Raw genomic sequence first — 13,655 nt, forward strand, 5'->3', positions numbered from 1 at the left:
TAGACTATTAATGACAGTTCTGGGACTGTCCTTCCATGCAGCGGTTGAAACATTGTATGTATTTGTTTCCATAAATGGATCCATTTATGGAAACAAATACATACAATGTTTCAACCGCTGTATGGAAGGACAGTCCCACAACTGTCATTAATAGTCTATTTCTGACAGTTCCATGACATTCCCTCCATACAGCGGTTAAAACAGCTGTATGCAGTGAATGTCCCAGAACTGTCATAAATAGTCTATTTCTGACAGATCTGGGACATTCACTCCATACAGCTGTTTTAACCGCTGTATGGAGGGAATGTCATGGAACTGTCAGAAATAGACTATTAATGACAGTTCTGGGACTGTCCTTCCATGCAGCGGTTGAAACATTGTATGTATTTGTTTCCATAAATGGATCCATTTATGGAAACAAATACATACAATGTTTCAACCGCTGTATGGAAGGACAGTCCCACAACTGTCATTAATAGTCTATTTCTGACAGTTCCATGACATTCCCTCCATACAGCGGTTAAAACAGCTGTATGCAGTGAATGTCCCAGAACTGTCATAAATAGTCTATTTCTGACAGATCTGGGACATTCACTCCATACAGCTGTTTTAACCGCTGTACGGAGGGAATGTCATGGAACTGTCAGAAATAGACTATTAATGACAGTTGTGGGACTGTCCTTCCATACAGCGGTTGAAACATTGTATGTATTTGTTTCCATAAATGGATCCATTTATGGAAACAAATACATACGGAAACAAATACATACAATGTTTCAACCGCTGTATGGAAGGACAGTCCCACAACTGTCATTAATAGTCTATTTCTGACAGTTCCATGACATTCCCTCCATACAGCGGTTAAAACAGCTGTATGCAGTGAATGTCCCAGAACTGTCATAAATAGTCTATTTCTGATAGATCTGGGACATTCACTCCATACAGCTGTTTTAACCGCTGTATGGAGGGAATGTCATGGAACTGTCAGAAATAGACTATTAATGACAGTTCTGGGACTGTCCTTCCATGCAGCGGTTGAAACATTGTATGTATTTGTTTCCATAAATGGATCCATTTATGGAAACAAATACATACGGAAACAAATACATACAATGTTTCAACCGCTGTATGGAAGGACAGTCCCACAACTGTCATTAATAGTCTATTTCTGACAGTTCCATGACATTCCCTCCATACAGCGGTTAAAACAGCTGTATGCAGTGAATGTCCCAGAACTGTCATAAATAGTCTATTTCTGATAGATCTGGGACATTCACTCCATACAGCTGTTTTAACCGCTGTATGGAGGGAATGTCATGGAACTGTCAGAAATAGACTATTAATGACAGTTGTGGGACTGTCCTTCCATGCAGCGGTTGAAACATTGTATGTATTTGTTTCCATAAATGGATCCATTTATGGAAACAAATACATACAATGTTTCAACCGCTGTATGGAAGGACAGTCCCACAACTGTCATTAATAGTCTATTTCTGACAGTTCCATGACATTCCCTCCATACAGCGGTTAAAACAGCTGTATGCAGTGAATGTCCCAGAAATGTCATAAATAGTCTATTTCTGACAGTTCTGGGACATTCACTCCATACAGCGGTTTCCGGCAAAAAGTGTATGTGCAGAGTTCCTCTATTCTGCAGATACACTTAGAGGAGCTCTGCAGATACACTTAGAGGAGCTCTGCACATACACTTTTTTCCGGTTTGGAATTATTCTTATTTTCATCCTACTTCTTCTTCTTCTTCTTCATCCTCATCCTCATCCTCTTCTTCTTCTGAGGATGAGGATGAGGATGAAGAAGAAGAAGAAGAAGAAGAAGTAGGATGAAAATAAGATTAATTCCAAGCCGGCAAAAAGTGTATGTGCAGAGCTCCTCTAAGTGTATCTGCAGAGCTCCTCTAAGTGTATCTGCAGAATAGAGGAACTCTGCACATACACTTTTTGCCGGCTTGGAATTATTCTTCTTTTCATCCTACTTCTTCTTCTTCTTTTTCTTCATCCTCATCCTCAGAAGATGAGGATGAGGAAGAAGAAGAAGAAGAAGAAGAAGAAGAAGAAGAAGAAGAAGAAGAAGAAGAAGAAGAAGAAGAAGAAGTATAATGAAAAGAAGAATAATTCCATGCCGGCAAAAAGTGTATGTGCAGAGTTCCTCTATTTCTGACAGTTCTCTCACAGCTTCTTCACATGTACAGCGGTTGAAATATCTGTATCCTAAATGGAAACTAATAGATACAAATTGTATCTATTAGTTTCCATTTAGGATACAGATGTTTCAACCGCTGTACATGTGAAGAAGCTGTGAGAGAACTGTCAGAAATAGAGGAACTCTGCACATACACTTTTTGCCGGCTTGGAATTATTCTTCTTTTCATCCTACTTCTTCTTCTTCTTCTTCTTCTTCTTCTTCTTCTTCTTCTTCATCCTCATCCTCATCCTCTTCTTCTGAGGATGAAGAAGAAGAAGAAGTAGGATGAAAAGAAGAATAATTCCAAGCCGGCAAAAAGTGTATGTGCAGAGTTCCTCTATTTCTGACAGTTCTCTCACAACTTCTTCACATGTACAGTGGTTGAAACATCTGTATCCTAAATGTAAACTAATAGATACAATGTTTCAACCGCTAAACATGTGTTCCTTCTGTCAGAGAACTGTCAGAAATAGCGGAGCTCACTGCAGGGACACTTTTGCCGGCTGATCGGGAAATGTTCGATTCGCGCACCCGAAGTAGGCAAAATTTCGGTTTCGACACGAATCGAATATTTCCTGAAATTCGACTCGAATTCCGGTTCGCCTAGTTCGATTCGCTCATCTCTAGTCATAATGCTTAACTTTTTTACATGTATAAGACTATCCTGTCTTATATTGTTTCTATATATGTTAGCTTACTTGGTATGCTTCTAAGAAATGTCATTATGGTAGCATGAAAGTAATATACTCTATCTATTTGACTTCTGTACCTTGAAGGCTTAATCATCCACTGTATATTTTATTTCTGTATTGTTTTATACACTTGACAGTGTTGATTTTTGTATGTTTTTACTGCTGTTTACTTTAGTACAAATTAATAAAAGTTCATAAACAAAAAAAATCTTGAGCAGCTTCTATGAATGAAACATAATCTATGAATGGAGGGGGATGAACCTTTCAACCACCACGATCCATTCTCCATTCATAGATCACATTTCACTCATAGAAGCTGTACTGACAGCTCCTTTAGTTCTGTTAACCCACCCCACTCCAGATGATTGTGCTGATAGGGGTTAGAGGGCATCAGAGGAGGACACATTTAGCAGAACAAGGGACACATCTCACTGAAGGTAAGTAATGTCCCTTGTGTTTTTTATTAGGTAAACATAAATTTTAAACTCTTTTTTTTATCTTTGAGCATTTTTTAGATGAACTATTTTAATTAAGGTATGCGCAGCTAAAGAAGTCAAGGAAAACTTGTTGTTAAGTTCTTTTACTGTTTGTCAATAATATGTGAATGCTTCAATGCCCATAGTCTGGGCACAACTTAAAATTATAGAAACTCAGTTGCATAAAAAAGTGCAAAATAGGATCTCTGCAGTACAGATGATTTAATGGGGACATGTCCCCTCCTTGCTCCTCCTCCAAGAAAAGTTCTGTCATTGCTTACACTGCCTGTATCATGACCCATGAATGGGGAAAAAATTGTGACTGATAAGATCAAGTTGCAGGTAATGTAATCAGTAAACTTTTCTCAATGGAAGAATGAGGGGGCATGTCCCTATTAGGCCATCTGTATGAAGACCCAAAGCTGTTAAGCATTGCAGCACCAGCAGTTCAGAAACAGTAAGAGGACAGGTATCCATGCACAGAGGATTTCTCTAGGATCCAGCTGCCTGTACAACATGGAACATACTTCATTACAGAGAAGTGATGTGAATAGAACTGTATGGATTTTTTTGTTTAGCTAAATTTCATATTCAACTATCCAACAGTCCTAGATCTCTACACAACACAACAGTGACATAGGGGCTGGTGAATGGAACTTTAGAACTCAGTGTGGCCCAAGCATCCAGCACTCTGGGTAGTATATCAAATGCTTAAGATTCTTCAGCTGCTGTAGTTCTTGAGGGGTGCAAAGATAGGAGTCACCTCAACATCTTTTGTGCTTTGTGCTTTTTCTTTTTTAGCAACAGTCACCTGAAATAGGCTTGATCTCAGGCATTGGGCCTATATCATATGAACATTAGAACTGTCCCTTATTTCTTGGAACATATAATGGAACTAAAATTTGTGGAAAAAAAAGCTGGATATACAGGGTTTAGGATACACCTTTAAAATTATTCAAGGCTATATTATACAATGACTGTTATCCAAAGTGTTATGTAATTGTAATTATAGGCAATTTTATTAACATGTTATGAAGGGACCAGAAAGTTAAGACATACTGAAACTATATCATGTCAGAAATCACTTGATTTTATCTATCCTTAATGCTACTAAGCCCACATACTGTATTTATGTATAAGGACACCTAGAAGACTTTTCACCTATGATTAACATGCATTCCCAAAAAATGTAGATTGGGTCTCTTTAGTCCATAGAATCTTTTAATTTAATTTGTGTGATAGACCTATGAGCTATACATCTGCGTCCACAGAGAAACCCCTGGGTAATCACATAATGTTTGGGGAAACTGAAAAAAAGTAACAGAACAGGGGGTGCCACCATCTAAGTGTAGGATTTGTATTAAACAGCAGTTAAAAACAATATGCATTCACTTAGTAAACATAATATTTGGCACATCAATAGTCAGGCTGGTATCTGCAGAGTATCTGCAGAGTTTGTCAAGGAAGCTTGCCGGCATGAACAAATTATCCTGTGAAGTATGCAGAGTTTGTCAGGAAAGCATTGCCAGGCAATACAGTGGTTGCCAGAAGCAGCTGGGTCTAGTGAATGCAGTGAACCAGCGTGGAACGCACTGCCGACCAGAATTGGAAGTGATGTGGCATCGGAAGGGTGCTAGGATGGGACAACATCACGTTGATGGGTATGACTCTGCCTCTTTATCAAGCCATAATATTTGGGGTATTGTGTAAAACAAACAGACAATATTCTTTTGTTAACATGTATCAGTTTTAATGACTACACTTTAACTTTACTGTTGCTCGTATCTGTAAGATCTACACACTAAAAACAAAGAAAATGCAGCGCTAATCTATAACACAAAAAATAATAATCATAAAGTCCAAATAATCAAAATAGGTTTGGATAAATTGCACAAAGAGGAGTTCAGCACCGTCCACCATCACCAAGGCACCCGAATGAATAAGCCCCTTACCGGACGCTCTGACCGAAACACACCAGTCAACATATGTAGCCCAAAAGAGGGATCAATAGTGCAGATGATGAAGCTGACAATCCTCCCAAGGATAAGATTCACTCTTCCTCTTATGAGATCCTCAAAAGGCCAGAAAAAGGACTCCCATCCAGTAATCAAATAAAGAATATAAAAAGAAGACCACTCATAGTGTAGTATTTTGATATTATTACAAACCAATTTAATACAATTTCCACATACATCAATATGATTACTAGCATTAAACATAAAGTTTCCAACCAGAAAGATGGCCGTCAACCCTCCAGAACGCAGTGACATCACACGCTGAAGCTCCACCCAACGCTTTTCATCCAATTGACGTTGTCAGGGGCCTTTTGAGGATCTCATAAGAGGAAGAGTGAATCTTATCCTTGGGAGGATTGTCAGCTTCATCATCTGCAGTATTGATGCCTCTTTTGGGCTGCATATATTGATCGGTGTGTTTCCATCAGAACGTCCGGTAAGATTCATTCGGGGGGCTCGGTGATGGTGGACAGTGCCAAACTCTTCTTTGTGCAATTTATCCAAACCTATTTTGATTATTTGGACTTTATGATTATTATTTTTTGTGTTATAGATTAGCGCTGCATTTTCTTTATTTTTAATTTGTATGTTGCCTTTTATGCAAGCAGCTTTTTTATATTTTATTTTATTTCAAGTTTGTATTCTGTGTATTTATCCAAGCGCAGGTTTGATTTTTTTCTATTTTATTAAGATCTACACACTGTTTGCAATTATGGGGCAATGTGTTGTAACTTCTTATATTACAGTATCTGAATGTAGGCTTTACATTTTTTGACTGGCTGTCTTATAAATATGGCACTAAAAAGTTTATATTTAAAAAAACTGCCAAAAAACCTGAGAAATTCAAACAGCCTACGATGAAAAAATTACCTGAACAGATGTTACTTTTCCAGGAAAAGTTGAGAATTACACATAACTTCCACTGTCTATGTTTGCAGAATCCACTGATCATTTTCATTGAAGGTAACCTCTGCTCATGCATTTTTTCACCATATGCTCAGTTTGAATTGCATAGATTTATTACAGATTTACTTAGGCTTGGTAGAAAATGTCTTTAAACAATGTTTCATTTTTGCAGAACTGACTTTTGTTTTTCATTATTTTTTCATCACATCCACAACTTCATTAAAAACCTTTACATTTACACTGACATGTATTCTGTTGTCTAATATGAATTTAGAAAAACTCTATGGCAATAACAACATGGAATTAAAGCTCTGAAAGTTGAGGAAAGTTTGGGATGTTTGTTATCCTTTTGAGTGATCAGATCACCATGGAAATTGGGAAAACAGTACTACAGGGAATCCACAAAAGAGAAATGTCAAACGCATATTTATTATGCAGACAGATAGAACTGTGTTTTTGTCTGTCACATCAATTATAATCACTTACCTTCTCTATCATGGTCACATCATTGTTCATTTTGACAGTCACTTTCAAGAGGTTAGTGAGGTATGGCCTTGCATTATTGTAGTCTACTTGTCTTGTTTATGATTAATATACTACATATATGTACTGGACTAGAAACCAGATCAACTATTTAATAGACTATCCTACAGAGCACAAATATGTGGTATAATATTTCTATTAAATTGAGTGCACTGCAGACAAGACTGTGCATTATCAGAAGTTGGCAATCATTTATTAAAAGAAAAACAATATCTAGTTTTACATTTGTTTCTACCAAGAGAGACTAAAAAGATCTAGCGCCCAAGAAATGGCAAGCTAAAGTGCATAAAATGTGTAAATAAATGATTCCTGTGAATTCAGCTGCTGCAGATTAAAACATGTGCTATATAATAAACCATAAATAGATAGGCACTTGCTCAATAAAATAGGTATACTAACAAAAAAATTCAGAGAGAATGTGTGTGTCTTCGTGTGAGGAGGCAACTAAGAGCTTGGCTGAAATTGTTTGCTTTATAAAGGACACTTACCTTTAACCAAGGACTTTGTCAGACTATGGACACAAGCTTTCTGGAGAGCCATTATTAGAAGGGGAGCTTGGAGATTCATTGTATGAGAGCCTGCAGTTGGGATTTCACACACCATTTGAATAACTAGCGTTATTTGACCACCCAAGCGCAGGTCAACATCTTCTGGTGAGAATGTATTATACGCTATATTAGTTAATTATTCACATGGTGTTGGGAGAGCACTTATTACGTATATGTGTATCTACTTTCAAGTTAGTATACCTATTTTATTGAGCAAGCACCTATCTATTTATGGTTTGTTATACAGAGTGTTTATTCACTTAATAGGGGCAGCTGCCACTACTGCCTGATTATGGCAGAATTTATAATTCTGTTTTAATTTTGTTTAATTTCATATTCACCTTTGGTTTCACAGGTGCCACAATATTGCTTTATTTGATTTCTGTGCTATACAATCAAAACACTGAGTACAAAAGCTAATTTCATTAATAAACCACGCTGCTTTACACCTTCAAAACAAAATATAAAACATGATCATAACTGACATGCAAAAAATACAAAATAACATTAAGATTAAGTAGTCATATAAACAGTGAATAAATCCAGGTACCAAATCCCAGAAAAAAAAGTGCTCGTCCAGGTGTAAACAAAATGTAATGGTATTTAAATACCATCATTAAAATGGCCATAGATCAATTTCCTGAAGACGTCCAAGCAGGACAGAACCGGTTGAGATGTAGTCTTTGAGCTGACTTCCATTCTGGCGACATCATATCCTCCAATTGGGGCACATGCTAGTTTCTTACACATGCTCAGCCGCATTCATCTTTTTCTTCCTATGCCATACATACCTAGAGCTGGTTCTTATAGACACCTACAAACATGAGTGTGAATTTTTTACAATACTTCTGTATGTTTTAATAAAAATGAATGGTTTAACTTATATTTCTTAACTGTATTTGTTTATAGCCTCTCGATATAAGGGTTTTACTTATTGACATGGTACAAAGAGCAGTAACTTTTAAGAACCTTTTAAGTACTTTTATTTAATTAAACTGAACTAACAAGAAGCTTACCTGTGATTGCTTATTAGGGGCCACAACACATTGCTATGGATACTATTAAAAGGTCAAGCTAAGCAAAACTAATATTTGATTTATGGTAAAGATTGGAGGGTTTAATGATTTCTGACCAATGTGGTAACATCTCTGCTTTAGAGTTTCTGAGTGTGCACACTTGGCATGGCCACTGTATCTGTCTTAAATTTTAAATACCATAATATATATTTTAGAGAAGTGTAATAATAAGAAGAGTGACTTTATTGTAGCAGGAGGGTGAACTGGAACAGAACCAGAAACTATGACAGGGACATTTTGGATCTGAAATCCATATGAAATATAACAAGACTTGTGGAGCTAGCAGGAATGCCCAAAACCCTGGATAGAAAGAGAACCAAACTGCAACATGGGGACTTTGCCATCAAGTTTTTGGAAGATGTCAAAGAAATAGATAAAACAATAACAGGTGACTGGAACAAAAACTCTCCTTTAGGGATCTTTCACACCAGAACCCAGTGCAGAAAAGACAAATTCCATGTGTGTTTACCACACTACAGATGAACACGCTACCCTTGTGATCTGCATGCAGGTGCCACTTTATTGTTGATGTCATTCCAAATGTGGATCGCATTTGTGAGTACCAAATCACATGATAACACAGTACCATGTGGTTTGGTGCAATGCCTTTTTAAAAGTAGTGAAAGCACTACTTTTTCCACTGACCAGTGCATTTTGCAGCCCATTCAAATGAATGGACTGGCAAAATTCACCCTATGGGAACAAGTAGTAATTGCATGGGAACATGCATGTTTGAACATGCACATTCCCATGTGATTGCAGTGTAAACCAGCCCTTGAACTATTTTACTCCACACACTAGTAGTGTTGCTAAACCAGAGCACACAGCAGGAGACACAGGTGTCTGACAGCTTTGAAAGTGTGGCAAGTGTAATTTGTCAAGAAGATCAGTGGTTGGGTATCAGGACAGATAAGAATGTTTCATCCTCTATTGCAGGCTGCCTTTTTTGTCACTTTAGGTAAAACATTGCTGGCATTTTAATATAGGTTCATATCAATCAAATGCTGCACTATAACACTGAATAGATGACACACTATTGTGCCATTGGCATATATATCCATATATGACTACATTTAAAAACAAAAGTTTAATCACTGCATAATTTCACATCATAGCACATGTTGCACTGTTAAACAAAACTCATAGTATACCTATTCACATCACTTAACTAAGAGCTTTAAAACACAGTTGTCAGTCGAGTGATTGGAACTTAGCAGCACATGGACATACAGTAGCTAAAGCACTATTGAAGAAATAGTAATATTGCCATGAAGTTGTGGAGTATATTATTACAATTTCTTTTCTTTGCTTTTTTTAATACTAAAGGGAGCAATTGGTCACTCTGCAATTAAAAACATGTCAGTTCACTATCAAGCTCTACATTTGTTCATTTTCAAAAGTCAAGCCTACGCAGTAAATCAGATTACCCCAGAATAGAGCCTCTTGGTTCATTAACAGACACATGATTAATTACAGGGTCATTTAAATGTTTGATTAAATTAATCCTACATTATTTAAAACATTGTTTAGTAAATAGTATTTGGTCGTTAATTAGCATAACTAGATGGGCAAATTAGGAATCATGAAGTAGTTTACCAGAAGCATGAAGCACACAAAGGCAAGGTAAATTAGAAGACCATATTTAATTACCTGTAATGATTTTCAGCATATTAAAGCTATAAAAATGATGCAAGGGTAGAATGAATTGATATCACATATGAAATACATTATAAGATCCTAATTATGCATAAAGGAAAGTAATGTGATAAGCCTTCAAGTATGCAAAACAGAACAGGTTTAAGGCTAGTATGCGCTAACATCAAAATAGGCAAACCATTTTTTATACCCAATACTTGTGTTTATGTTAAAGCCTAGCCACTTGCTTTAAAAGGATTTTCAGCTGTGAAGTCTCCTCTCACTAAAATTTTAAAAATGGCAGCAGTGGCTTATAATAATACAGAACTAAGACTCAGACCTTCTACCTTCAAAATCAGTAGTCAACTTACAGTACAAATTTTACAAAAAGTAGAATTAAGTTGGAGTGAGTGATCTAAGTAAATTCCAATAACATCATTCATCCATTTTAGCTTGGGAATGCTTAACACCCTAAGCACAATTTTCTTAGGAGTTGGGACTACTAATGCTGCTGTTTTAAAAAAAATGACTGTAAATTTATAAAGCATGATGTGCTTTTCAAAGATGCTAAGCTATTCTTCTTGATGGTAAACCAGTCTACCAGAGGAGAGTCCAGTATTTGACCTGTTAAAGTTATCTCCCCCAGTTACTGATTTCTCTCTGCTGTGTTACAGAAAGCACTTCAAATGATCTCATAAAATGCAGGCCACAACATTGAGTAATATTGCATAGTATAACAAAGAGTGACTACCATTTACCACTCTCTGTTACAAATCAGTCCCTTAATATACTTATTAAAGAACACCACCTACTGTATATATCTGCTTATTAGAGGTCTCAGAGAAAGCACAGCCCACACTAACCTGTTGCATCAAAAGTCCACAACTTTATTCAAACACTTAAACACACAGTAACAACATTTGTAATGTTGATTACTGCTTGAAGTGGAGTTCCAGTTCATTTTAAAAAAAAATTAAAAGTCAGCTGCTACAAAAACTGTAGTTGCTGACTTTTAAAATACAGACACTTACCTGTCCCATGATCCAGCAGTGTCCTCATCATGGCTGGTTTCACCAGCCATCTTCTCTCCCTGGCACTGGCATCTTCAGTGTGGGTACCTGGCTGTGACAGCTTGCGGCTTCACAGCTGGATGCCCACTGCGCATGCGCAAGTGGTGTTGCGCTTTGTGAATTGTCCCATAGTCTTCTGGGACCTGTCACGTGTCCCAGAAGACTATGGAGAGGGAGGACAACTTCCGCTTCCGATTGCCTTAGGTGATTGCAGCGGGGGAGCGGATACCTGTCAAATTCGGGTACCCATTCCCCCCTGCTTCCCAAAGGTGCCAATCCTTAAATCCTTAACAGGGAACAGGGGACAAAGGATTAAAGCAGAACTTTCCCTTATGGGTGCAGCTCCACTTTAAGTATTCTCTGCATGCAGTTTCCATTATGCAGATCTACTAAAAAAATACTTTAATTTTATAGATGGTTTTGTAAATTTTTTTCAGCTTATTTCAGTGGGTGTGCTTAATACGCATTTATCCACAAAAATGATTTCCTAATTTTGAAAAAACACTGAGCTGTAGTTAATAGGCAAGAACTAGGAATGAATGTATGTTCTACTTTAAATGAAGTCTTGTGTAACAATACAGTACATCTATGTTTGCTGCAAGGAAAATGTCCCTGGCAAAGCAACATGTTTATTGGCCCACAGCTACTCATAACTTACCAACCATTTTTTCTCATGCTGCTCCTTATACTTGGTAAAGTTCAGTGGCAAACAGTTATTACTATGCATCACTCCTCTTCCTCCCATGTAACAACACTGGTGCTTGAAAATTGTCAGGATTGGACCTGGAGCTTACACTGGGCTTTTGCTCCTCACCCCAACTACTATATATGACAGCTTCCTCTGGCAATGGTTCTTAAGGAAACAGTGGGTGCTGACATCCGCCACCTCCTTAGCAATCAATGACATCACTAAGCCTCATTCAGTTGCTGGCTGAGAATTCCTGACCATGTAAACAAAGGCGCTGACATCACTGATCAAATATGGCCATATTTGGCCACTGACATCACTGGGTAAACCCTAATTCTTTGTTTACATTTAAGCAGCAGGGACCTGAGCAGGTGTAGTGAAGGATTGGACATGTCCTTTTGTCCCTCAGTTTTCTTACTTTGTTTGCTAGTGTTGTTCCTTGGGCATTTTTTTCATTTTTTAATAAAGGACTTTTCAAAATGTGCATGTCTTTATTTACACTTTACAATTATTTTGTGAATGAGCAGGGATACCCCTTACTCATTTATGTGGGGATGGCAGTATCTGGGGTCCCTTATTTATAAAGGGGACTTCCAGATTCCAACAAGCCCTCCCATCCACAGATCTCTACAACCACTGTGGCAGGGTTCTAGGGAAGAGACCCTTGTCCTCATCAATATAGGGACAATGTGCCTTTCCCATGGGCTAAGATACCTTCCCACATTGAGGGAGCATCGCTTGGCATTGTTTAGGAGGGAGGCAGGCTCAACCCCCCCATCCTTCCCAGCCTGATTGGCTGCATACTCAAATAAGGATCTTCTATGGATTTGAATTTCATGCTTTGTTTTTGCATGGAGTTCCTACTATGTGTCAGGTATAGAATTTTTTTTAATCAGTCATCCTTGACATCCATGCCAGACCTTCATCCAGGATAATGTCTGGTATGCATGTTTAGGGGAAACCTGTGTTGCTATGTCTATTTTTAGTCATTTTAATAGCATTAATACGGAGTAACATTTTAGTTACATGTGTTTTTTTATAAGCTAGGCCTCTCCCATTGATACGCAAATGAACTTGTTGGACTAGTTTGTGACGTTCAGGGCAGGAAATGATGTACAGGAAGTGGGGGAGAAGAAATGACTTCAACAAACATGTGCTAAGGAACAAAGACAGTTGTTTTCAAGACTTCAGAGAAGCAAATAGCAGTCTGGACCTTGGAAGATTACTCCATCATTAGTGCAAATCTTGAACAAGTCTCCAGTTGTTTTGCTTTGTATATATTAAGGTTTTTGCAGTAAACCCAAGGAAGCTTAAAACCCCATGTAGTGTATTAATGTTTACTGTACTAAACTGAAAGGCTGAACATACAACCGGATGAAGAAAATAGCAGAGGAGGTGTTACAAAATATGCCTGCAACATACACATGCCAAACTATCTATCCTTCCCAGAAAACTAGCATGGACAATGCATGCAATAAGTACACTAAGCAGCTATGGTTCTTTCCTTCTTATAGTCCGACAAACATTCTCCTTTGTCTTCCAGCATAACTAGTCTTAGTGCACTTTTGCCCTGAGCACATGGTTTGTTCAAGTCCTTTCCCCTCCCTCCAATTCATGTACATCATTTCCTGCCCTGATATTCACAAACCAGTCCAACAGGTTCATTTGCCTATCAATAGGGGAGGCCTAGCTTCTGGAAACAACACATGTAACTAAGATTTTACTCCATATTAATGCTATAACAAAATACAAAAAATAGCCAAAACAACACAGAAACTCATCTCATTTTTTGTGGGGTACCCTA

This window comes from Staurois parvus, unplaced genomic scaffold, assembly GCF_062004578.1.
Source record: "Staurois parvus isolate SC_StPar_1 unplaced genomic scaffold, SC_StPar_1.0 ptg000321l, whole genome shotgun sequence".
Taxonomy (NCBI): Eukaryota; Metazoa; Chordata; class Amphibia; order Anura; family Ranidae; genus Staurois; species Staurois parvus.